Here is a 27,562-nt window from a genome sequence, read left to right as displayed (position 1 = left end):
AAACTTTTGAATTAAAAACCTATAAGCTGATTATCAATTCTTTGTAAAACTCTTGAGCGTCTTATTTTAAATTGACTACTATTAACAAAACGATTTTGGATTTTTAATTTTAATTTATGGCTTACTTGCTCATTCGAGTTTCTGGATTCGTCTCAAGTTCAATATTTGTATAAAAATATGATATAGCTCTATTGGACATTGAAAAACTTTTGACACTCTTTGGCATGACGGTCTAATTCATAAACTTCTAGTTGTTAAAGCCCAGGTTTTATTTATTATTTACTACCTGCATTACAAAATCTTTTCGGTCTCAATCAGTGAGAAAAAACTCTACTCTAAAAATATTTCGATGGCTCAGGGAAACTGAAAAATGAAAATAATTAAAGATTGAGTTTTTTTTTGTACATCAAAATTGACATTACTCTCACGTCTTAATTTAAATACAATGGTCTTCCTTTGGTTTTCTGTCAGAATTGAAAAAACACATGGAAGTCATTCAGCAAAAGCTTTAATTAATAACAAACTCTTGCTGAATAAATCCCTGAAACCATCACTGCTGAAGCATGGAACTTTTATATGTTTTTACTACTAGAATATAGTTTCAATTGTGCATAAGGCTCATCATAGAACTAGCCTCAACCAACTTTATTTGCGGAGTGGACATTAAAATCCGTGAAAGATTCTTGCCAAAGACAAACGTTTAACTCTTAAATATATATAAAAAAATAGAAATAATTTATAGTGAAATTTGTACTACTAACTGTTTAGATATAAACATAAGTTAGCTTAGCATATTTTAGGAGAGAAACTGTCTGATACGTTTGACGATCTGCATCCAGGCGATTATTGCTGTGAGACCTGTATGTCTCAGAATAATCATGAGCATCAAATGTTTATCTTAGAATTAACGCAGCTCTTGTTCTCGATTTTTAAGACTTTCTTATAATATGGACATGTACTATTTGGGTCAAATACATAAACATATTTTATAAATAAATGTTATTAATACAGTTAATTTTCTTAATGCATTTTTGGGTATTGATTTTCAAGAATAGTACTCCCACATGGTACTTAAAATGTGATTGCAGACGACTGCATTTTTTTTTCGTCGGGTGTTCAAAAGCACATTTATTCGACGTAGTCCACAAAATGCAGCTTCGCAAATGTCAAGTTAGAAATATAGCGCCATACGGTTCCACAAGTCATCGGGGTTATTCCAACCCCATCAGTCACTCGAAAAACTTACACCTAAAGGTCGATACCTCTGGATAGCTGCGTTTCGGTCTCGGATTCGAGTCACATACGAAAGCGATATATTCAAACGGTCGTCTCGGGTCGCCTCAGGGAGCACCAGATCCGTTCGCATACACTTTCCTATAATCAGAACCATATCGAACCGGCGGATCTTTGCCCCTCTAGTCATAAGTAATCCATTCGGTACTGATACATCGCGACGAACGAACCGTCGTATTCATTACACGTGCACGACGAGTCGTTTCCACAGATTATTACCACGAATGCTGCTAGATTGGACCTCGAAACAGCGTTTGCTTATGGTGATGTCGGTTGAAATATTGCCGCCGTTAACGATGATGCTATACACTAATAGTTCTGAGCACAATTTTAATAAATAATAAATATTTTAATTCACTATTAGTAAAGCCTATACATTTAATTGAATAGTGAATTTGTTCCAAGTCATATTTTTCTTATTATAAATGCTAATTATTGCTTTAGAATTGTATGCCTTTAATTGGGTATATAAATTTGTATTCATTTTACGTATTTATTTACACTGAAAACAGAACACTGCCAACTGCTCAACTAGATCCATTTCCCTCAATTAATCGCGCAAATTAATCGAAAAGCTCTCAATTATGACCGAGGAGCGCAAGATTGGTTTCAATTATCGGAGAGAGGTCCGATTGCACACCTTTCCGAAGAGGATCGGCTTCTGTAAATAGGATTATCGGCGTTCAATCTATCGCCAAGGCCTCCGAGAGCTTACAGAGCTTTCACGAAGCTTACAGTATGAAAGCTTTGGTAAAGAGTTCCTTTATGCACGCTGGAATGCAATGATGTACGAGTGCATTACCGTACATCCCAAAGTGCACTGTCCAATCAAATATTAAGTGCAAAAACAACGCTTCAAAGTCGTTTGCGTATTTGCATACAAGTAGGTTACACTCTAGGGCAATCGTTGTGTGTATTGTGCCTGTTGAATAATACATGATTTGACAGTTATGTAGCTTTTTAACAGGTGTAATGTATTTTGCAGGAAATTTATTCAATAACTCTACCTTAAAAATATGGTGTCAGTGATAATAAGACATCCAAACACGTGCGATATATAGACACTGATAGCAAAATTTTCGGACTGACTTGCTAGAATAAATTACTCAAAGCCTGCAACAAATTATAATTACATAATATCAAACAGGCCTTTTTTGAACAGTTTTCTTTGTTTTAATTTCAACGAGACTATCACTTTCTAATGATAAAGAATAAAAAGATTTATAGTTCTGTTTCAATTTTTAAAAAGTCACTATGAAAAATTGTGAGAGTAGCGTATCTAAAGACAGTGTGCTGTTAACTGATACATTAAAAATTCGTACTTTATTAATACATCGACATTATTTTTTGTAGATGTATTATTTACGTATGCAGATGTATGCTAGTAAGAAGCGATACATGCGCGTAATGCCTGCACTACACTCTCTGGAAGTTGGCCAAGGTTGGCCAAGGACGGATAATATAGTGGGTTACTTCAGTCAAGTTCAGTTCTGCCCGCTCTAAAATCTCTCGGAAATTGTCCGAAGTTACCGAGAACGGGAGATAAAGTTGGAGTAGCTCAGTCGACTTGGCCAACTTCGAGGGCTTCCGAATATTGTCGCCAAACGGACCGAAGGCAAAGAAACCGAAGTCGGAGCTGCTCTTTCGAGCGCGAGCGGTGAGATACTTCCGCTTTCGCTCTCTCACGTGTTAAGTGACGAGAGTGAGAGAGATAATAATGTATACGTGTAGGCGTCCTATGGTCAACACGCATGTCGAGCGTTGCATCGTGGTCACGTGGTCAAGTTATAATACTATATGCTTATCGGGGACTTCAACATACTGTTACTGACATCTTTGAATATTTCAGGGCACCAAAAGGGATTAATTTGATTTTTGATAGTTTATTCTTCTAACAGATATCGTTATTATATTTTTTTCATATAAAATTAAATAATTAGTGGTACTTCATTTTGTTAAAAAAAATATCCTTATGTATTTTCCTAGATCGGTTTATATAAATGTCACACCATAACGAATTCTTATTTATAATCGATGGCAACATATTCTAGGATAATCACAGATGTGGTGTTCGTATTCTGAAGTATCATTTTTATGCCTTATGGCATTTTGCAAACGCCGACAAAGATTTCGCGTGAATTGAATATTTGCGACCGAGAAGTTTTCACTGATATTGTATCGGTGAGTGCCCACACAAACTTTAGCGTAATTTTAATTATATGACAATTTAAAAATTGCGATTATTTGGCACATTTTTCGATCGCGCGCAAATATGCCAACTGTACATGACAGCAGCCGCCGTGCGGATGTCATTCACGCCCGCCGTCCGGACGGCATATGAAATTTGTGGCAGTGTGGCCGCTACTCGGAAGTCGACGACCTCGGCTGACTTCAGTTAATCTTTGGTTCGGACAACTTCCAGAGAGTGTAGTGCAAGCATAAGAATATTCATTGTCTCGCTTGTGCTTCTTGAAGCGACAATTCTTATTTCAAGGTTTTTCATCTGTGTCACTTCCGGCTATAAAAATAAATATTTTAGCCCACTCCACACAAAATAAATTAAAAAATAATATAAACATACATATATAATATCACATTAACAGTGTGTTAGTACAGCGTCCGTGTATTTTGGATAAAAAGTGGAAACTATGACGTTCACTGTATTAAGTGTTTTTTGAAATATCTCTTTCACCCAGTTTTTGTTGTTGTTTTTGTAAATAAATAAACTACAATTATATGAATTTGATCACTATTTAATTTGATGAATTACTAATGCGTTTAAATGAATTAACGACCGCTTTAATTTGATATCATTATTGTATTCCTACATACTTTTCGTTCAATTTAAATGGCACAGTCAAAACCGCAAATTTGATAGCATATTAATAAAATATTATTGCATTTGTAATGACAATAATATTGATAAATTCATTTAACATTTCCTAGTACAATCAAACTTCATTACAGAAAATAAAATGTAGCTGCAGGATGCAATATATATATGACTTCCAGATAATCGAAAACTATTTTTAGTCACTATACAGAATCCGATAGTGATACAGTTTCGCTACAGTTTGAAACGATTCACGTTAATCTCTTTGATAAATCACGTATCTCCTTCTCATAGTTGCAAGCTTACGTAAGTCAATCGGATTTAGGTGAGGTCCATACATAAGCTGCAGCATTCAATTCTATATACCATTATTCAATTCTCAGAAATATTCTCATATCGACGTACATATGTATATACATTATTATTATGTTGCGTATTATATTTTATTTTATAAAATTGTATATGTACCTGCACTTATCTCTCTAACAAATAATTTCTTGGTAAATATTAAGAAGCTCATTATTAAACAATTTTCAATACCTTTAATGTACAACCTAGCTAGAGTTTAATTAATTATTATATTTATCAGTAGATTAGATATACCTAATCTGTGATGATCGACCGTAATTAGAATTATATGAAAATCACTAATTACAGTCTCCTAGACACGGTAGAAATTAAAAAACACTAAGGTCCATATGTGATTTAAAATATTTTTATTTTTTAATATTTCCCTACAATTTTAAACAAATATTTTTCATACAAATATTTATATTTGAATATTTGGAAATGTTGGTCGCAGTGTATTTAAAATATTTACTATTTATTTTCAATACACAGATATAAATGAAAAATTTATGTGATTTATTTTATAATAAATTTACTAGGAACCTTTTTTACAGATATTTTAATTTTTTTTATAAAATAATTTTAACTAAATTTTTAACGTTATTAAATATAGCTTTATGAAAATTTAAAAAATTAAGTTAGAAAAACACTTATGTATGTAAATAATTTTACTAATATTCTACTTCTTACTATCGTAATATTGTTTGGAAATAATTATGGAGAATTAAACTCACATACATAATGCGAACGGTCGTATTTTTTATTCGCAGATTTTTTCACTCAAATAACACACACGTGTTCACATTGTGAGATTAAAGAAATGACCAACATACGAGTTATTCAGACTTTACAAAACGACTTGTATAACTATTACAGGCGGCCCTCGACTTTTGCACATAAATGGTTCCTGAAAATGTGTGCGGATGTTGAATGTTAAAGTAAAAAAAATTTGAAATTAGGTGTATTTTAAAATATTTATTTATCAAGTAAATATGAGTTGTTTAATAGGCGTTTAAGAGACATGTTTAAGTGGGGTTTACGGGTGTTTCCTTTGAAAAGTTATCAAGAGTTAACTGTTTTCCACTATTCTTTTTCTTTTCTTCATATAGTATTTTATAACATGCTATGTCTTTATTGATCGGCCTACGCACATGATATATGCGTACTCCATTGGAATTACAATCTTTCATAATATTTAAAAAATTTTCAAGATGCGTGAAGGCTTGATTCATATTTTTCATTGTTAAAGAGTTTTCCAAGGCAAACCTGTCTCATCTACATTAAATATTTGGCTAGAGGAATATTCTCCATCTTCAATAATTTTGGATAATTAGGAAATAAATTCGTTTGCAGCATCTTTATTTATATCAGCGGATTCTTCAGTAAATTTAATATTATGAAAAGAATACCTAATTTTCAAATTGTAAAACCAACCGTTACTTGATTGAAAAATTGTGTTAAAATCTTTTTTTAATCTATCCTTCCAATCTTTGTGCAAACAGAGCTTTTTCTTGAATAATTGGAATACTCAGAGGGACATCTTTTTGATGTTGGTCATCGATCCATGATGACAAAGATTTTTCCATTTCATTCATGATTTTTTGCCGCGTTTTTTTTGGAAACATATCTTTAAAAATTGTAGAAATATATCTTTAATTTCCACAATTTTGAACCTGTTCCTTAATTATATTTTTACTTTGCAAAATTGAACATATCGTAGACCTGTTTGTATCATACGAACGTCCGATTGAAGCAAAAGATTCACCGCTATCAGAACGTCTAATAATTTTCATCTTTGTCGCGAATCGTGTGAAGTTTATGAGTCCTTGCTTTCTTCGTGTTTGTATCAAAACTGAAGTTTTTCCGTTTCTCACTCATGTTTATAACTTTTTTTTTAATTAAATTTAAAAAAAAGTTTTTTTTAATATGTGCGAAATAGCGAATTGTGCGAAAGTCGAGGGCTGCCTGTATATATATATATTGCCATAACCTCAAGTAGATACATGGTTTTTTAATAAAAAAATACGTAATAAACAAAACCTTGTAGAGAAAACTCAACATGTAAAACTAACGTGCAATTAAGCACATAAATTACTTTATCGTTGTGGCAAAATGTACAATAAAATGTGTCAATCATCATATAATAAAACGCCAGTAGTAAGAACTTTTGGCGTAACTAGCATAAAGCTCGTTAATCGCCCACTGACCCAATTTTCTTACACGAGGAAATATATAAAACAAACTCCGAATACGTACGAGTCAAGAAGGCTGGTTTAATATGCGAAAGTTCCCGCTCCAGTTTCGCAAATATAAACCTTTATCCCCTCGATTGCGGTTTACAGTTTTCAGTATGTTATGTGGCCGACGGCCAAACGTTCGTGGGCTGCACTTTTGCATCGGATTATTTGTTTGACGCAAAACAAACTCAAACGTTTCCGAAACGAAACCTGTTCGATTTCAATAACGCCTTTGGGGTCTCGGGACTTACATTCGCGCATTGCACTTGCACAAATCGGAAACTCATCCCTCTGGAATCGTCGTGTGTACAGATTCCGATGTGGGTCCAATAGTATCGGCGGCAACAATTTTTTGATAGCTTGACCCAAAGCACAAAGCAATATTTGTTCGTGGTATTTTGCTAATTGAAGTTTCTTAAGAGCATACTTTAATTTGAATAAAATTAAGATGTACTAAGACTTTTTTTAAATAACAAAGATGATATTTATGATTACACAACTTATATGTATACTGTTTAACCGGAATTTTCAGAACCGATGTATATTGTATATTCAGAATACATATAGAATGATTCATTAGTTATATTATATTATGGTGTGCACACTTTAGCTTAACGATCTCAATTAAATGCACATAACACCAGTCGATATTGCGCGGGTAACCTACCGCGATCGCGATTTGCTTCAAACCGGATAAATTATCTCTCGGCAGGTGCACATTGCACCTGAGTTGAATGTGTGCAATCAAGGGAAATCCCTTGGGAACGAATTAACGGGCACGAATCCGCCTTGGATATCCAACAATAGAACACGCTCTCGGTGGAGTTTCTCCAGATTCAGATTCCTCGCGGAATCCAATCAGCTCAACTTTTACTGAATTAAAAAAAAATACGAGATAGAGAGAGAGTCAACAAACGGACCGAATCAGGAAGAGAATCCTCTCTAGAAACTTTCGAAGCGTTGACAGGTGAAAAGAGGGCTTGATTTTGCCCTTTCATCTCCGCGCCGCCGATTGGGAAAATCCTCTATTTATCTCTGGCGCGCAATTAACAATGGGTTAAATTGTTTAAAGGCGTGCGAATCTCTAGAGATGTGTTTTGGATTTGAATCGGAAGTAAAATTGTGTTGTCTCGTGTAATACATTGCTTGCCTTAATAATTTGTTATCTAAAAATAATACAATAGTACATTTATTCCTAACTAAGGTAATAGAAATAAAATTGATATGAAAAACTTTTAAATATATTTTTTTTAAATACATGTATATAAATAATTTTGTCTAGACGTAAAATATTAATTCTAATTAAAAAAATATTTTATTTATAATCGAAAAACACATATTAAAACTAATAACACACTTAAAAGATCTTTAGAGAATGATTAAATGATTAAATGCGATAGTTTAAAACTCATTTTATATTTATGCTCATATATAATATTGTTGGTTTTGCTTTTAGTTTGTTGTTTATGTGAGATTTTATTTGAGTTTAATTGTACATTTCTAAATTATATTTTATTAAATTAATCGAATATAATAACTTTATATTACATGTGAATGAATACAGATTAGGTATTAGTTTTATTTCATTTCTGTATATTTTCAGACCTATAAGCTTTTTTTTACTTCAATATAAATCGTTAAATATGTCGTAGAAATAAAACATTTTTTAATATATAAGACTTACTTTATTTTAATATTTTCAAGAGAATCTTGACTATATTATTTTGATTTGTTTCAAAAGTGTTTTAATTAAATATATAAAATATTAGTTGATATTTTGAAATAAGACTGACAATTTTTTAAGATTGAGAATCAAAAGAATTACAAAAAAAATTTAACTTAACCCTTTATGTGCCACGGTAAATTTCGAGGCACGCGATTAGTGTGCCAGCTATTTTTATAATTAAAAATAAATGTATGTTAACTATTAACGACTTGTAAAAAAGTATCTCGGTGTCGTATACGATTTATTTCAGTACTAGGGTTGTCACAATATTGAATTATTTTGTTTTATTAGTACACTAACATTCTTACACAAAGTAAAAATACATATTGCTTATAAAATATAAAACAGCAATATAACAATAATAAAAAATATTTTTGGCGTTTTTTGCATGTCACCCTATCATCTAATGCGTGTCATATTACAAAGGCGCCAACCAGAACACAGCCCTTACTGGCTTTACTACGTTTTAGTCATGAGGAACAAAAATGTTTTAGACAAATTATATACTAACTAGCTGTCGGTACCTCACTATCGTGAGGTACCGATAGCTAGCGAGTGTGCGAATACCGGACCCTCAACTTTTTGGGTTTTAAATATAATTTTTGCTTCGTTCTGATTTTTTTAAATATTTTTTAAAATTTAATGGTTTAAATTGGACATTACTATTTAGGATTTTCAATGATAGACAAAATAGTTCAATCTATAAAAAAGTACTTAACATTTTCAATTCATTTGAAAATAGGTTTACAACTTGAATAAATATTTCCAGAAGAAAACATTTTATAAAATTTATTAGATTTACAACGTTAGATTTTATCGTTATATTGAAACTTAGATATTTAATGATAAATCTAAATATTGTATATCATTTATGAATAGGTTTAAAACTTGGCTAGATAATAATAAATTTAAAATTATACTATGAAATTTCAATACAGCGAAGCTCACGAAACCAATGAATAAATTTTGGTATACTGAAAATTCGTTATATTGAACGTAAGGAAGATGATATATTTTATTTTTAATTATCACATTACTACAACATCAAAATAACCTCTTATGAGGTTGACAGATAGTTTTTTGCCCATTTTTAAGGATACTGTATGAAACAATAAAATTTGTGAAAAAAATGTTTTATAAAAAAAATTTGAGGGTCAGCGAAACACCTGTAATGTCGCTTTTGAACACATCTGTCACACACCACGTCAAGAACGAACTGAATTTGGAGAAATATTGTGTAAAGTTGCAACGTCATTCTTAAATTCGGATCAAAATATTTCGTTATACTGAGATCAGTCTTCGTTATAATGAAAACATTTTGTATGCAAGTTTTTCGGGGACAAATTAAAGATTCGTTATACTGGGAATTTTGTTATTTCGGTATTCGTTACAAAGAGATTTCGTTGTAATATTTTTTAAAATAGGTTTGTAACTTTACTAAATATTATTAAAACAAAAAATATCAAACTGTTTTCAACATAAAAAATAATATTAAAACGTAACATTTTGTATCATTTAAAAGTAGGTTTACAGTTTAATAAATAATAATAATAATAAATAGCATCGGTTACACATCCGCTCAAAAATATTACTGATATGAAAAAATATTTTGTTACACCTTACTAACGCTACAACACAATCGATCATATATAGCTAGTGCAATGTGAGTGATTATAAGTCATTGATTGTGTTTTAGCGTATTTTATGTGTTTGAGTGCCAGTTTTAACGCTGCATAACACAATTATATCATAAATTTAAATTTTCGTAAAAAAAAAGTTTTTTGGTGACACCATAAGTTACTTTATAATTAAAAAAAATAATTCTATGTTTTATGTGTAAATATAAAAGTCAGTTTTTAATTACATTTACTAATGAGAAAGAAACAATAAACTAAAGATATCAAGCACCTAATCTGTTACTTTAGACCAAAAGTGCGTTTTAAAAATATTAATAATTTTGAAACCTTTGTCTTTTTTGATTAAAAAATATTTTGATTTACATATTTTTTAAAGTAAATGTTTTTCTGCGCAGCATTATATATTTTAATAATTAATGAGTGTAAAAAGTTTTCACTATATTTAAAATTAATAATAAACTAATGATATTTAAAATCTATAATAAATTATTAATATTTAAAATCCATAATAAAATAAAAAATATTTTTAATGTTGAAAAAAATATTTTGAATAAATCTTGAAATTTTATTCTGAAACTTTTAATTTAAAAAATATTTAAATTAGTGTTATACATTTTTGTGTAGTTTACTTTCAAAGGCGTCAGTAAGAGGGATTTTTGCAATACTGTGCGCTTAGTAGTTGGTTGGTAATGAATAGTACTTATTTTGAAACTTTGCCCCTTTTTGTTTAAAATATTTTTTAAAGCAAAGTTTTAAAAATTCTCTAAAAACTAAAACTTTAAATTGCCAACGGTCGCCAAAATTTAGGTACATATTTTTTCTGTATAGAGAAGCTAATACATATCCACATTATTTATATTATATTTTAAATCTATAAACTAAAAAAATATTTTAAAAAACATTTTTTTTTGTATTTGATGATTTTTATACATATTTTAATAAATTTTATACAATTTAAATCGTTAAAATAAATTTCGCTCGTTAAAATCAATTTCGCTCGTTAAAATCAATTTAGTTCGTTCTCAAGCGCGGGACTTCCCAAATTTGCTTTGACAGTTCTTCTGTCATCTGGCAAGAAATATGTTATAATCGCGGCATTTTTGTTACAAAGTGACAATTGAAGATGATTCAAGTGATGCAGCATTTGAAATTATAGACAAAACTATAAATTGCGGGTGTGCCAGTAAGTGTTTAGTTATAAATGAATAATATAACACGGTTATTCTAACAAAATTACTATTGACTTTCCAGGATCTAATATTAAAAGACAAACAGCGGTGATTTGGCAATTAAAGGTATACATACCGAAGTTAATTAAACATATTACAATGCTAGTAATAATAAAAAATATATGACATATTGTGACAATTTTGTAGAAGATGAAAAGATGCCAATCTACGTGTTTAATCCTCTACAGTACATCCATCAATTGTGTTCTTTGGTTGTCGTTTAAATTTAATTTATGGATTATATTAGTAGTAATAATGTGTTCAATGTTTACTCTTGATAGGAGTCTTATTGTTTTTTAATTATTTTTCAGAAGCAATGATGGAACAATTTGATGACCTATATGGCTACAACGTAAAATTGGTATATATAAACAAAGAGTTAATCTTCTCGTGTTGAAGTCACTGTCAGCAAGTATTATCTTTTTATAAAGAACATACTACATAAGTTTGATGTAACTGAATATCTTAAATTTGGCTATTCAGAAAGAGGAATGATGGCACAGAACAAAAATTGTACATATTTTGCCACATCGGAATTAAAAATAACCCACTCTTAGATATTTTGGCTATCGATTATTCCAGGTATGCAATCACATATTTATAATCATTGTAAAATGTCGTTTATTAGATAACATCCAAGAAACTACACATTTATAAGCTGTCCGACAGCGCCGATTTGATCGACATTAACTTTCAATCCTCACATACTAAGGATATATTACACGTTCATGTTTAAAACATAACTGGTTAATTTAAAATTCTTAAAATCTAACGTATATGTGTATAAAATCGGAAAGCAATGATAATGTTTATGTGATATTATTATAAAAACTCACTTTTCGGCCTCGGAGCCCGGCGACGGGATTTCAAAATTTGAAGATTTCATTACAAAGATTGTTTTATGATTGTTTATCTAATTTAATCAATGTATTCTTCTTATCCTAAACACATTATGTATATATTTAATTTTCATAGTTATATAACACACCTAGTTAATTTGCAATCCGATTATTTATAAAAGCAAAAACTCACTTTTAGGCCTCGGAGCCCGTCGCCGGGAATTCAAAATTTGAAAATTTCATTACGAAGATTATTTTATGATTGTTTATCTAGTTTAATCAATGTATTCTTCTAATCCTCAACACATTATGTATATATTTAATTTTTATTCAGTCAAATGACGAATTAATGAAAATTATTGTCGCGTAGCAAAATTTTATTATTAAATAATAATTATTTAAAAGTGTTGTCACGGTACTATCTATTTGAATTTGAATGCTTATTTTTCATTGGTCGACGCTATTTGAATATTTGAATGCTTATTTTTGATTGGTCGAAACAACAGAACGCATTACCGGCGGCTCGAAAATCAATCGGAACAAATTCAATTTTAATTTTTATTATTATTTATTATTATAATTAAATATATTTCCTTTGTTTACGTGTATTGTTACACACCGTTAATACAAAGCGATACGATTTACAGAGTAGATAATTGAACGGAGAATGTTTCGTTTAAAGTTATGCGCGTCCGGAAGCGACGGCGGAAGCGGATTAGAACAATTATATATAAGATTATCAATTGTTATTAAAAATTATAAAGTCGTAAATTACTTATGGTGACATTGAATTTAAGCCATTTTTAAGGGATAATAATTTTAATCGTTTCTCCATAGATGGCTCTATATACTTGAATAGACTTGTAATATAATTTCATAGTATAAATGAGAGTTTTAGTGAAAGCTTTTGTACAATCGCGACTTGACAGAGCTTCATATGGCGTCCGTGGCACATAAAGGGTTAAATAGTTTTACCTTCTTTATAAAGTGTACTTTATTTATATATATAAAACAAAATTTTTCAGAATAGAAACAGAAAACATGATTTAATTCTTCAAATTAACAATTTTACTTGTTCAGTTTTTATAAATCGTTAAATATATCATAGAAATAAATGTATTTTTTGCAAAATTTTCTAATATATTGACTGATTATTTCTTAAGATTTTCTAAAAAAAATAATTAAAAACTTATTACTAAAATAGTTTAAATTTGTTTAAAAATATATATTTTATTCAAATATATAAAGAAAGAGAATAAATTTTTTAAATTCTCACAAAAAATTTTTAATTTTTGTAAATCGGTAAATATGTTATATGTATGTACTTATAATATTTTAAATGTTTATTTAAAAATTTTAAAAGAAAAAATATAGTTTTAATCTACAAATAATAAATCAGACTTTTTTAAACATATAATACACTTGTAACTTAACTTAATTATAGCATAAAGTACAAGTCTTCAAAATTATGCTAAAAACATAATTTTCAATACACATTTTATACTTTATAATAAGTAGCAAATACTAAGGATTTTTATGATATAAATATTTTTTATTATATCGCAATTGATTTGATTTTATTTTTTTATTAAAATTATAAAAATAAAAACATGAATTTTCATTGAACATAAAAATAGTTGGAAACCCTAAATTTGTATTGTACTTCAACGTTAATATGAAAATTTATTTATTATGCCTAACTCAAGCATATATTTTTACAGTATTTTAATGCCTCATATTTTATTTATTCGCCATTGTATCAAATTTTTAGAATTTAATTAAACGTTTCCTAATATATATGCAACGTCATCATTAATACGATTTTATATATACGTATATGTATTGTTCTGATTATTGCTATCCATTTTAGAGTGCTCAAATCTACTTTTAATATTAATCATGATTAAAGATAAACCAAATTTTTATATTTATTTATTTTAATTAAATACAGTTTATCGTGACATAACAGAAAACCCTAATGCGTCACGAATGTTGAAAAAAATAATAATAGATTGTAATATCACAATACACAAAATAATACATAGTAATAAAAAAATAAGAAAATTAAATTAAACGAAACGTAAAATATTTTTTCAACAATCGGCCGCCATAGGTTATAAGCTGTTTACGATCGCTTCATTATCTCGAAAATAACCGAGTTAAATCATCCGAGGTTTGATATTTTTTTTCATAATAATCTATAATATACCTTGTCAAAGGTGTTTTTGTGAAAAACATTAGAATGGACTAATAATACAATGGAGAGGCACCTGAAGCCTAAATCAATGCATATCACTTTTCGTCCTTCCCTAATACTGCGTCGCGCTGCGTCAGCTTCAACCTCGCCGAACACAACCCCAAAGCGTCGAATTGTTCATTAGCGTCCGCGTTTATATCCTGTTAATACTTTAATGTACTTTAAAGTCTTAAATTCCGCAGCCATGGAATGGCATTCGCGATTAAAACCCGTCCAGGTACCGGTACATCCCTAGCGGAGGTTTATTGCGAAACATTAACCACTGACTATACGGGCCGACATACCCACGAAAGTTTGTATTTGTTTAGCGCAATACACACTTTACGGCTCGCAGTTTAATGCAGATGTCGCCAAGGGGCGGGCTGCGGACCCGAAAGTTGCCTCGGCCGATACTAAACGGATTTATCGCCGGTTATCGCCCACGAAATCGCTCTACAATAATTTCGGTCTGGCCGTTATTGACGTGTCGCTGGTGATTTTCGAAACGGCGATACTGCCTCGAGAACGATATAATACACGCTGTGGGTATTGCCAAACTACACCCCTACCCTTTTGTACACGTTATGGGTGGACTTATAGAGTTGTAACCCTTTGATTGTCTTAGCGTAGGGTGTTTTTTCTGGAGCGGTTCTCGCTTATATTACTCTGCGATACCTCACCAATATCTATGTAGTGATTTTTTTTATGCTTCGTTTAGAAGCACTTTTGGTTTTACCGTATTATTAATAAACCATAATATTTTATTCCTGTATTCCTTATAACATTTACAGGTATTAACAACTAAAAAAAATATATTATTTAATTTCAACTTTACATGAGACATAAAATATTTTAAAAATATAAAAAATACATAACTATAAGTAATATTTATTCGATAAAAATTATGATCGTAAAAAAGTTAAGAATAAGGGCGAAACTTGGAGTAGCTTTCACATTGTTTTATTCAAGCATCCTCAATATTTCATTGTTTTTTAGGACGGCTTTATATATTTTTTTTATTTAATAAAGAAAAACACGTTTTATAGTTAGCTATTATTTATTAATGTAATATTAAAATTAACTATAAAAAACAATATATTAAAAACATCTCTTCGGGCTTAGAGTCTAAGGACGGCTTAGTAAATTAAATTGGCGATATCCAAAAGTAAAAGTAAAAAAATACACTAGAAGCTAAACATGCAATGATTTTTTTAAATATATAAATATATATTTATTAATACGATAGGCCGCTGAGAGCGCGCCCAGGCCCTGGAAAAACATTGATTCCGGGCCTCAAATGTCCCTTTTTATATTTTTTAGTATCGTAATATAATTTCTTAAATAAATAATAATAATCACGAGCTACCCGTTTCCATGCTATTAATAAATATAAAAATTTGCCACCGTTGCAAAATATTTTCTGAAATCATATTTTATGCGAAATATTTTAATTGAGCATTAAAAATTATTAAAAATATTTACTTATAATATTTACTTGATAATTAATCGTGTTTTCGCTGCTGCTCAGTGTTGCCATATAGTGAACTTCCAGTCCGGATCAAAATCAATAAATTTATGCCATCGCGGTTAAGACGTTCGTTAGAACGCGGTTAAGACAATATTACGAGTGAAAATCGAATAAAGGACATCTAAACCGAATTTTGCCCAATAGGAGAACGCAAAAAACAATTATCCCTTCTCAGAAGTCAAAAATTCACGTCAAAAGCAATAAAATCGTGCCGTCGCCGTCGCAGTGGGAACGCTCGTTACCGAGCGTTCCCACTGCGGCAGCATATGTGCTAAATCTGAAATACATCAGTACATATAATACATCTCAAACACCTGTAGTTCAGTTCAGATTCATTATTTGAGGTTGATTTTTACTTTTTTTTATAAATTTATTCTTGCTATGATTTTTACCAGAATCGGGCCCTGGGAATTCGTCCTTTCTTTCTCCCTCTTGTCAGATCTGACTAGTAGTTGAAATCAGTGACTAATACCTAAAATACCTTGGTTCGAATTTTATTTTAATATTAGTGCTTTTCTATTTACATAGTTTAAATACATCATCGATCATGATATATTAGGTTTTCCTAGATTTTCTTTATCTCACTAATGAATATTCTAAATAAAATTAATTAAAGTGATGCATAGTGGCATCTATTGATTGCAAGCTGTAATAATAGTTTATAACTAAAAAAATATTTGTCACTGATTTCAGTCAAGTGTCAAATTTCTTACTTAGTAATTGTTGGTTATGTTTACTCATTTTAATAAATAAATATTAAATGCGTATATTTGTTTACGTTCGTTCAAATGGCAATGGGGTAATATTATTAACATTCCCACACATAAATATTAGACATTATGCGTCTACTTTATCATTGAATGCGAACGTAGCAGTAACCATCTGCGAAACACTCGTTTATCGACGTATTGTTAAAATTTAACCTTTCTCGCACCTGCACAGTTATCTATATATTTTTTACCACCAGTAACCCATCGTATACAATCCCAACACAAATTATTATCAGCGTGCAATCGAAGCGTTAACGCGATACCGTATTTTGTACAATTGGATTTTTATGGGTTTGAAAAATAACGTGGATGTGTTATGTTTAATACATTATAATATAATGAGAATTAATAATGTCGCACCTCGTATTTTATATGATATATACATATTTTATAATATGGCATAATTCAAAAAATAGGAATAGAAACTTATTTTATTATTGCTTATTAGCTAATCTCATAAAACTTATTTTATTATTGCTTATTAGTATTTTATTTGTAAGCAGTATTAAAAACGCAACAGTCTTTCGTATTATTTATTTTTTTATTTCTTCGCGACTTTATTTTGTATTGGTGAGTGTTAATTTGTGACACGCAAGAACTCTCTGTAATCTATCAAAAATAAACCACACACTGGTATGACTGCAGATAAATAATAAATTCAACACATTGCGAAATTCTTTGTTGTAGGGCAGCGTTTCCCAGCCTTTTTTGGCTCGCGTACCACTTGGTAGTACATCACGCTTAATTGTACCACTTCGTAAAAATCATTGTATTTCGAGAAATTTGTTATTTTATTTGCATTAAAAATTTTATAGGGTGACTATATTTCCCAGAACTCAATTTATTTAAGTTTAAAAAAAAATACCAAAGGTTTTATTTTTTCTGATAACAATGAGACATTTGAACTTTACATATCACTATGTTTTTTTTTTTTAATAAAAGGTGCCGAAGCTCATTTCTTGTTGAAATTCAAAACCAGGACATTTAAAAAAGTATTTTTTTAACAAGCAATTTTTATTAAAAAAATTACATAGAATTAAATTAAATTATTTGTATAAAAAAAAAAAATGCGTAGCAGGCTATTTTTCTCCAAAAATTACCGATATTGGTAGAAAATATATGTATATAAAATTAATTAAACGCGGTAAATGTAAAAATTCTTCTAATGAAAACGAGACAATTTACACTTTCATTTTTACAAATTTACAGCAGCGCCGCAAGCGAAATTTTTGTTTTAAATATAATAATTTTAATGAAATTGTATTTAAAAATATTTTTATTACCGAAATTTTCTATTTATTATCGAAAATAATAGTTATAAAAGTGTTGCTTAGGATTATAATACATTGTTATTAAGTTAAAAGCTTCATTTTTAAACAAATTTTACGAAAATATAAGCACAATAATGTAAGCAAAATAAATTTAATGAGATCCTTGTACTTATTTCAAACAACATCATTTTTTGAAATTTGGTTCAAAATATGTTAGATACCCTTAAATCTTCACCCGCGTCCAATTTGTTTCGATACCTATTTTTTTTAAAAACATATGAAGAAAAAGCTCTTTCTACTAATTCCGTATTAGTGAACGGTAATAAAAATTTGAAAGCTTTTTCAGAAAGTTCTTCATATTCTCTATCGATGTTTAACCAAAAATTAATTAGATTGTTTCGTTCGAATTTTACTTGTATAGTTTTGTCACTTGTCTATTAAATTTTCTTTATCTTGTATTGATAACGATGAAGCTTTTTCTAAATTTTCTGCACAGAAGGGGTTTGAAATCCAATTATTATCTTTGTTTTCGGGGTTTGAAAAATACGAAAGACAATTTTAATTCTGTTAAATGAACTATTATATGTTATCGTGAATCTTGAGACAAGCTAACCTTATTTTAAACCAAAAAAGTATGTAGAGTTTCGAATACTTCCGGTTGATTGTTTTCAATACACTGTTATCTAATTTCTTAATCATACTTTCAATTTTATCATTAACGTAATAGATCGTCATTGAGCTTTTATTAAAATTATTTTTAGGAAAAATACAATAGTTTAAATGATATTTTTATTATTGATTTTTTTTTACTTTTTATGTTCGCCATTACTGATTATTTTTCGCGTACCACCAACTATCCACCGGTGGTACGCGTACCACGATTGTTCCATAGTTGCTATTGGAAACTGTGGATTCTGCCTGCACATGAAATGTTATACAATTAATCAAAATTTTGAAAAATTGATAAAACATTTTTATACAAAGTAAAAATATTGATTTATGTGATTTAATTCAAGCTAATTACTACATTAAACTCAGTAGTAAAAAATTCAACAATTCAAATGCTCACCATAATTTTTTTAATATATTATATTAAAAAAAAAATTTTTTGTGTGGAATAATCAGTGTCTATCAAGTTTCTGTACGCAAAATTTGTGTCTGGAATAATCCTGTCCGGAAAAATCTGAGCACCCGGTCCATTAAAGAAAAAATTCCAACCTGCGTTAATGCAGTACTTAATAAATAATACAAAGCTGCATTTTTGAGTATCAGTTTTTAAAGTTTTTAGGAATATTTTTTACACATTTACTATTACCTTGTAGCGACCCACGTTTAAAAGAGTCATTGTCTCTAACCCTTAACTCGTGTTTATGACTGAACAAAAACGATCATTCAATAACAATGGAGACAAACAACATAATAGCGGAAAGGATTTGGGGACCACACAGTAAATATTCTCCGTCGTTCCTTTGTGGCGAAATGGTCACGGATATTATAATTCGTGACATTTCTGAAAAATTCAAAACGACCTTGTCAAGGGAACGTCGCTTTCTAAAGGCGTAAACGTATTTCGCCGTTCTACGAAGTGACTAGATGATCTCTGCACATATGCGATTGACCAGCATGCCTTATAGCTCTAAAGCAGGGGTTCCCAACGTTTTTGTATCCTAGAGCGCATTTTACAATATCGGTAGGGCGGCGGGCACCACCTGACTCGTCAAAGATTCCTTTTTTGCCACTTACAGGAGCTATAATCTGAAAAAAGTCGGTGATCTCGGCCGATTTCAGTTGTAGCTTCGGTTTGGACAACTTCGAGAGAGTGTAGTAGAGGCATAACAAATAATTAAAAATAATTTAAATTTTTAATTAGTATTTGTGAAAAAAATTCTATTGCGGTCGAATAGTGGCGGGGCGCACACAAAGTGCCATGGCGCTCGCGGGCACGGGGTTGGGAACCCATGCTCTAAAGTATATCAATCCAGACTCTGATGAGGAAAGACAGTCAGAGAGGAGGACAATCGGAGAGTGAGAAGGCAGTCAGACTAACCAGGAGCCACCCGAAGAGACCAGCAGTCGCGCCCTCACCGACACGAAAAGAGACGACCTGGAACTCCTGAACGACCTTCGCCGCAAGAAGAACTATCTCCTAACATTCGCTGCAGACATTCACAAGAACCCCGAGGATCATGTATGGGCATCATCACCTGCATAAGCTTCACTACCGCTTGGAGGAAAAGTCTCGCCGATAATCGTGCATCGCACTCATGTAAATATATCAATAAAAAGTCTTACTAGATTCACATTGAGTCTCATTGAGCCACGAATTACCCCTAGGGCCATAACCCCTAAAACCTAACGAAGAGCTATACAATAGGCGAATATATTCAGTATTGGAATGCTATCTAAAGGTGACACATGTCTTGTGCAAAACAAATATACAGACTAATATTAAAAAATCTAAATATTTTTGCTCTTGACTATCTTATTGTTTTAAATACTATTGATTTCTTTAATCTTGTGTATTTTTTTATTTAATTCTGTAGTATACATATGTATATATTCGCATTATATAGGTATTTTTATATCTGCCAAGCGGTAAAAAAACACACGTATACACTTTGAACAAAAGACGAATATATGTATGAGGTTTGCTTTTAGAGAGCTACATGAATAAAGAAGGAGTAATATAGGGGTACCGTTCCGGTAAACGGCAATAGTACGTGTTCTCATAACGCCGCACAGCGGCGATAACAAGGGGGCGCCGGATTTCGAACGGCAATATGGTAAAAAAAGGCAAGAAAAGAAAAGAATCTTTTACGTTATCATTTCATAGGCGCGGGCGCGCAGAACGGGAAGGAATTTCCCGAAATCGAATAAAGATCCCGCAATTTCCGGATACGCGCCTAACAAATGGTGACACATGTCGCAGAATCAATACGTGAGCCGAATTCCGAAAAGGAACAGGACCCAGAGCAGAAGAAAAAGAAGAAGAAAAACTTCAAAAATTCACTTCAATTACGCGCCGGGGCTCTTTATGCCGTTTCCGCCACTCTGCCGACGGCGATGGATTAAATTGGGAAAATGTACGCGTTACGTCCCGGGAATATTCGGGATTTTTCGGGATTAAATTGCACGGATGGGACGTTTAAAACTAGCCTACTTTTGTGTTGAAAACTTGATTAAACATATGTTACGAGACGTTTTTTATATGTATTTACGAAGAGGATTCGGCGGCGAAACCCAAAAGCCTCACTCGTGTTGCGTTTGTAATGATTGAAAATCTATTTATAATTTTGCTATGTGCAGGGTCAAGAAACAAAACCAAATTTTGTTAAATAGAAGAACGCAAAAAATAATTAATCTACGTTAAACGCAATAAAATATTGCCATTACTGTTATAGTGGGAACGCTCGGTAAGAGTCAGATCACATTTTTTTTAAATCCGGTATGATTTTAAGTATCATATAGAATAATGACAATTTTAATTAACTCGGCTTAAATTAATGAATAATTCTCCTCTTTCCTAGTCCTGTTCATATATTTCATTATAAATGCTTCACGGTTTTTTAGTTATTGAATAAGAGCTTTCAGTAATTAATTTTTAATAAAGTCAATCAACCGCGTTTTCACTGCAACAATGACGGTATAACTTAATGACTTTCCAGAAGTGACAAATGGACGAAAAGCGTTAAATATAAATATTGTTTAATGAATTCCATTTAAATTAATACCCAAATAGCAAAAATTCACTGTAAAATACAATAAAATCGTCCCGTTACCATAGTAAAAGTACTGTTTTTTTTACTAAGCAAATATTTATGTCGTTAATACCATTTTAAATTAATTAATTATTTTTAAAATGTGAAATAAATACATAATAACAGTAAAAAATACACCATAATAAAATTAAAGTCTAAATTAGTGGGATTTATTTAATTAAATATAAACTGCAGAAAAATTAGTTTATTAATATTATTCATAATGAGGCTTATTTGTTGAATTGGGAAAACCTCAATGAAAATTAAAAAAAAACATGTGGTCCATATTTTTTTTTAAGTATTAGTCCCCGACTTACACTACTAGTCTACCATGCTGATCGATAAGAATCGTTTAAAATTAAACGCAAAAGCATGGTGACTCCCTTTTGTCCTAAGCAACCGATGAAACAGCCATTATATACATTTCCTTTTAATAAAATGCTCAATGACGCTTTTATTCAATTGATTAAAAATAATAAATATTATTTAATTCAATGTAGAAATAAATAAATTAAATTAATTTAGTTACAAAAACCGGTAGCGTATAGATTGGGACTTCGGAATAGGAATACTACGTTATAGGGGACTAGACACTCATACAAAATTTGAAGTTAGGTTATTTCAAATGTATTGTGTGAATTTAACAAAATTAGCAAATCTAACTTTTTTCTATTTTTATGTTTTAAATGACCTTGTATTTAGTTTGTGAACAAAATCACGTGCCCTATGTTCTTATTGCGACACGCGCGCGAAGAATGTCCTTGATTTTACGAGTGCCAAGGGAGTCAAACGCAACAGTTTTTTGGTATTTTTTTTTTAAATGCGTAAGCCTACAATGAATAAATTATAAAAAGTAAACATAAATTACTAAACTTTTTCTGCAATATGATTTATTTAAGATATTAATAAAAACCTATATAATTATATTAAAAACAAAAAAATAATGGTAGAAATTAAAATAGTTAAACATCTTAAATCGTGTAATTATGCATTTAATTACTGTCAGTGTCATCTAATATCACGTTCCATCGAGACCTTTTTAATACCTCAACTTCATCACCACTTTCATTAATAACAGGATAATTTTCTTTATTGTCGACTGTCTGCATTTCTTCTCGAATTTTATGATATGGTACTTGACATTTTTTTAATTGTTTTTTTTAATTCAGTAGATTGCTCTGTGAATATCTTGCATTTCAATTTTAAAATAAAAATTAGCTTAGTTTAGAAAGATTACGTATTATTTTAAATGCTTTAAATTTTAATGTTGGATATAAATTGTCGTATATTATATATCTAAATATATTTTATGATTAATTTACACTTTTTTATATTTGTAATATATATGTATAACATAATTAAATAGTTTTATTATACAAAATTAGAATGGTTGAAACCCTCTGAAAAGTGTATTAAAAAACGTTAACATTGATTTGCTTGATCATATTTTTTTTCATAGCTTTACAAAAATAAATATTTTCTTACTGTTTTATGATGTTATATCGCGGCGGCGTTTCGCCTGTCATAGAATACGTTTAGCAATGTCAATGGACAAACAGTAACAAAAACTGCGTTATAAGGGGAAAGCTATAGGAAACTACGCTATAGGGGGGTTTACTGTATAACTTAACATAACATATGATATAAAATATAAATATGCAGCTTAGAATTGCCCTTTTATTACACAACATAATTTGAATATCAATCAATATCAAATATAAAATTCAAAACCAATAATGTTGAGCGTCCGGCGTTTACACCCACTCGCTAGCTGCGGTACCTTACGATAGTGTAGGACCGACAGCTAGTTTAAGTAAATATTTTAAATAAAATCAATACAGAATCAATTTATTAATTTTAAATTAGCACTTGGTTCATGTTTTTTCTCTTCCTCTTAAATTGTTAAGAGTTTTAATTATTTTCCTCTTAAAGTTTAACCAGCAAAGTTGTATTTATTAATATTGAAAAATAAACAATAAAATGGTAATAAACCAGTAAAATCAATTATGTTTGTAAAATTATTTATTATTATATAATAAATAAACTCGTTCCTAATCACACTCCTACGTTACTGTTATTTAAAAAAAAAAAAACATTTTTTATACAGGGTGTATCATTTAGAATAAGTTTAATACTTAGACGCGCAAATCTACCTCTATATCTGTCATGGCACTTATTATAAAATTCTCAACTGGTTATATAGGCTATTTTAACGATTTTAACAATTAACAACGGCCACAGTTAACCGGGTAGTTATCTGCAAAGGCCGCTCGCAGTTACCCCGGCCGTTTTTAGTTATTGCTTTAGCGATTCACTATAGTGCTCTACCATATACAGGATGAGCTGAGTCGCGATCGGCAAATAGCGAAGTCGTTAACCGAAACAACGTACTCGGGGGGTGAGAGAAAGGAACGATCGGAGTATAAATTTTATACGTTAACACGAAAGCGAGCGATCATTAAACCGAAATGGGATGATTATGGCTGCTCTGGTGCTAGAACGGGAGGCCAAATAGTTCTTCATGATCAATGAATGTAGGACCTTGATCAAATTTTTAAAAATAATTAATTTAGGAAAATAAATTTCTATTTAAACAAGCAGGTGTTTTAAATCTTGTTGCTTAGTGCTTTGTGAATTTTAAATTTATTATAAATAAACATGAAATATTAATACATTTTATGAGATTTTACAGTGAGCTCAAGAAGGCGAATATGATAGGGCACCAAACATTTCCATGTGATCGATGGGAGTCGTCCTTATTAGAATTTCTCAAAAAAAATATTTTCTAAGAAAAAACGATCCCGCTGGGGTATAAATTGAACTTTGCGATGGAATCCTGTGGGCGTGCGAGAGAGGCTTTTATATATTTTTTCGTTGATAATGTTCCAAAATTAAATTTAAGCTTACTTAATATGGCGCTTTAATGAAAAATATGTCAGGGGATATTATTTTTTTTGTTACGTGGAATATTATTATCATCCGAGTGGATATCGTCTTTCTGTAATTTTATTAAATTGCCATATTGATTCCATTATAAAGTCTTCGCTTATGAAGGTGTATTTATAGAATATCATTTCATACTTATAATTTCTTTTCCATTTGATAGCATAACATAAATTGTGAAAGCTATATAAATCTCTTTAAAAGTCTTCCTTTGCTTAAAGCTTAAACCAAAGAAATACTCAGTACGTGCAACGTATTGAATCAGCACAAGATTTTCAAAGATTTATTTGACATTTTTCTGTGTTTATGCCGCTGAAAGGAAAACCATATATCCCATCACTAACGCTATAAAAAATACTCATGGCTTTCACCTGTAAGTTATATTTTTTACTAATATGTATGAACTATAGTTTATTTTTAAATTATATTGAATAATAAATAATATCAAATTTATAGAATAAGATAATACTTTAATTTTAGATTATTTTTAATAATGCTTAGTCGATAAAGTTAAGTACCTGTGCCGTTCCAAATAAGATTTAGGGCATTAAAGGATTCCTATCAACTATTAGGGTTCGTGAGGGCACGTGTATAGGTATTACCCTCATAATACTGCTAAATATTGAATCACCCTTAACTGCGTGTGTTCAAAATGTGTTATACATGAACCAATTTACTAAACGATTATTACCCTTCTCAGATAATTTTGAGCTCATTAATTTAGCCGATAATACAATCAAAAACTCATTTTAATAATGAATTGTGTGATATTTTTTTTTAATTTAACATAACAATGATTTCATTATTTAATGGAGCTCAATATCTTTGGTTTGTATACACCCTCTTTTTGGGATCATAAAGTACTAGTAAAATAGCGGAATAACATAGAATTATCAAAAATTATATCTGTGACGCCAGTAGGGGCAAACAGAAGTTGCCAGATGGAGTGCCAAGCAACGTGACGCAGATCACGTACTCTTTCAGTCTCTACCGGACATTCTGCGTATGTAGAATCTTGTCGTTTCTAAACGAAAGATTAAACTCTAGATTTCGGATGTTGTACTTTTTCGGTCTTCTTAGTCTTTCTGGGTAATTAACCTCTATTTGGTGCTATACTGACTATAAAATATAAATATTTATTTATTTTTCTAAGTAGGCCTATAATCTGGAAACCAAGCCTTTAAAATAGATTAACAATGTAAATGTTAAAGTTCAAATTAGTCAAATTATTATATTATTCACATTGCATTTATTAAAATAATGTCTAATCCGTTTGTTGCATTGTCTGTTTTACATTAAAAAACACAACTCCCCCTACAAACAAATTACTTTTTGCGAGGGCCAAAACTTTGTTTGAGAATTTAGCGCGAATTAATTACGGCACCAAGTTTCGTTTTCAACAAGACACACTTTCATTACATTATTACGAAATGAGAGCTACCATAATTCCTCTTGTAAATGTCGGTCTCTTTCTCTGAAAACTTTTCTCCCGCAGACTGAGAAAATTATAAAGGTGTGTGTGTCTTTTAGAATTTTCTCAATCTTCAAATGCTCCCGAGCAGAGGTCATCTCGAACCAAAAGACCGAAACAGGACTCGATGTCCTCGTGAAAGGCTTCTGGCGTAAATAAAATAAAACTTTTATGTACTTTATAATTTCGCAAAGTCAACAAAAGCCCCCGCCGTCGTTTCATAAAGCTCGCAGTATTTTCAATTAATTAATTACGCTTTTTTCCTATGTTTGTGTGTGTACTATACATAAAAAAACTGTATTTATTTATTAACGCGCTTTGAGAGCAGTTAAGTAAACAGGTTTATTTACCTTTTTTACAAATTGAGCTTCGGGCGATTCAATTTCGAACGTCAAATGCAAAATATTTCAATCCAATGGATATTTCTACTGCTACTGAATAAAATACCTATTAAAATTCGTAATACATTTAATTTGTAATTAAAATTATGTTAAACGATACATAATTATATATTATTTATTTAAGCTAATTTAGAGCATTTTTGTTATTATCTAAAAATATCGTTTAAAATGATTTTACTACCGTTTAACTTTATCGTTTAAAAAAAAATTTTAAATGTCAAAAAATTCTTCAAGAATAGAAGGAAAATATTGTAATTGACAACTTATTTTAATAATGTTACAATTTGACAATAACCACCCTGTGCCTAAGGGCGAGTATAAATCGCGCGCCAACTACTGGCAAAATACCACTAACTTGTATATCAAAGTGTCAAAGAAAAGCGATCAAAAAAAGTCTGACCTGAACCTGAACAATTTTATTTCTTAAAACAATTAAACTGCATTGCAAATTGCGATTATTTAACATTATTTATTCGAAGTATATTTTAATTTTAAATATTTTAAAAACTGAACATTTTAGATACTTACACATAAAAAAAATCAAAGGTAAGGCGATCAATTAATGTTGCAGGATAATAGGTTTATTGATTCACAGATTATCTTAATTAAAGTAATTAATATTAAAAAAATTATTAAAAAAGTGATTTCATGAAACAGCTGAGATCTCTTATGGTGTGTTCTCGTGATGATACTAATGTGTTTTGTGCTGTGACTTTGTGACGTTTCTATTGGTGCGTCTCTCATTTCTGTGTCCAAGTGTCACATTGTTTCTATGTCATGTTTGCGGGGCAATTGCAACGCTCTTTGGCACACCCAAAAAATGTGTTTACGACTTATTATAAAAAATTGTTTAAATGGCCACTCTGGCAATTAGAAACCAAAGGTTAGAAAAACAATAGTATAATATAGCGTATTTTATAACGCGCATCTTTTCCGAACAAAGAGTAGTTTTTTAAATACTTATCTCTAACGTTGTTGTGTAGCTTAGCTCTTAAGACTTTTGGTTTATCTTTTCGTTTTTTTTAAATTCCCGTTTGTATGA

At 30.4% G+C, this 27,562-nt stretch overlaps 1 protein-coding gene and 1 long non-coding RNA gene across 19 annotated transcripts in view; both read left to right on the top strand.

The window, feature by feature from the left end:
- The window catches only part of LOC148235462 (hemicentin-1-like), a 556,592-nt gene that overhangs the window by 460,139 nt on the left and 68,891 nt on the right, over positions 1-27,562 (top strand). The window lies entirely within an intron of this gene.
- On the top strand, positions 8,986-12,878 carry LOC148235464 (uncharacterized). Of its 2 annotated transcripts, none has more exons than XR_015809516.1 (3): positions 8,986-11,257; positions 11,326-11,369; positions 11,615-12,878. It is a non-coding gene; the product is annotated as an uncharacterized LOC148235464 (long non-coding RNA). The 2 variants fall into 2 exon arrangements; XR_015809515.1 differs by having other exon boundaries at positions 11,451-12,878.

Source organism: Plectrocnemia conspersa, unplaced genomic scaffold, assembly GCF_051122295.1.
Source record: "Plectrocnemia conspersa isolate PC_06_02 unplaced genomic scaffold, ASM5112229v1 ptg000005l, whole genome shotgun sequence".
In the NCBI taxonomy this organism is placed as follows: Eukaryota; Metazoa; Arthropoda; class Insecta; order Trichoptera; family Polycentropodidae; genus Plectrocnemia; species Plectrocnemia conspersa.
Note: the sequence above shows the minus strand (reverse complement) of the source record. Positions and strands in the feature narration are given on the sequence as shown.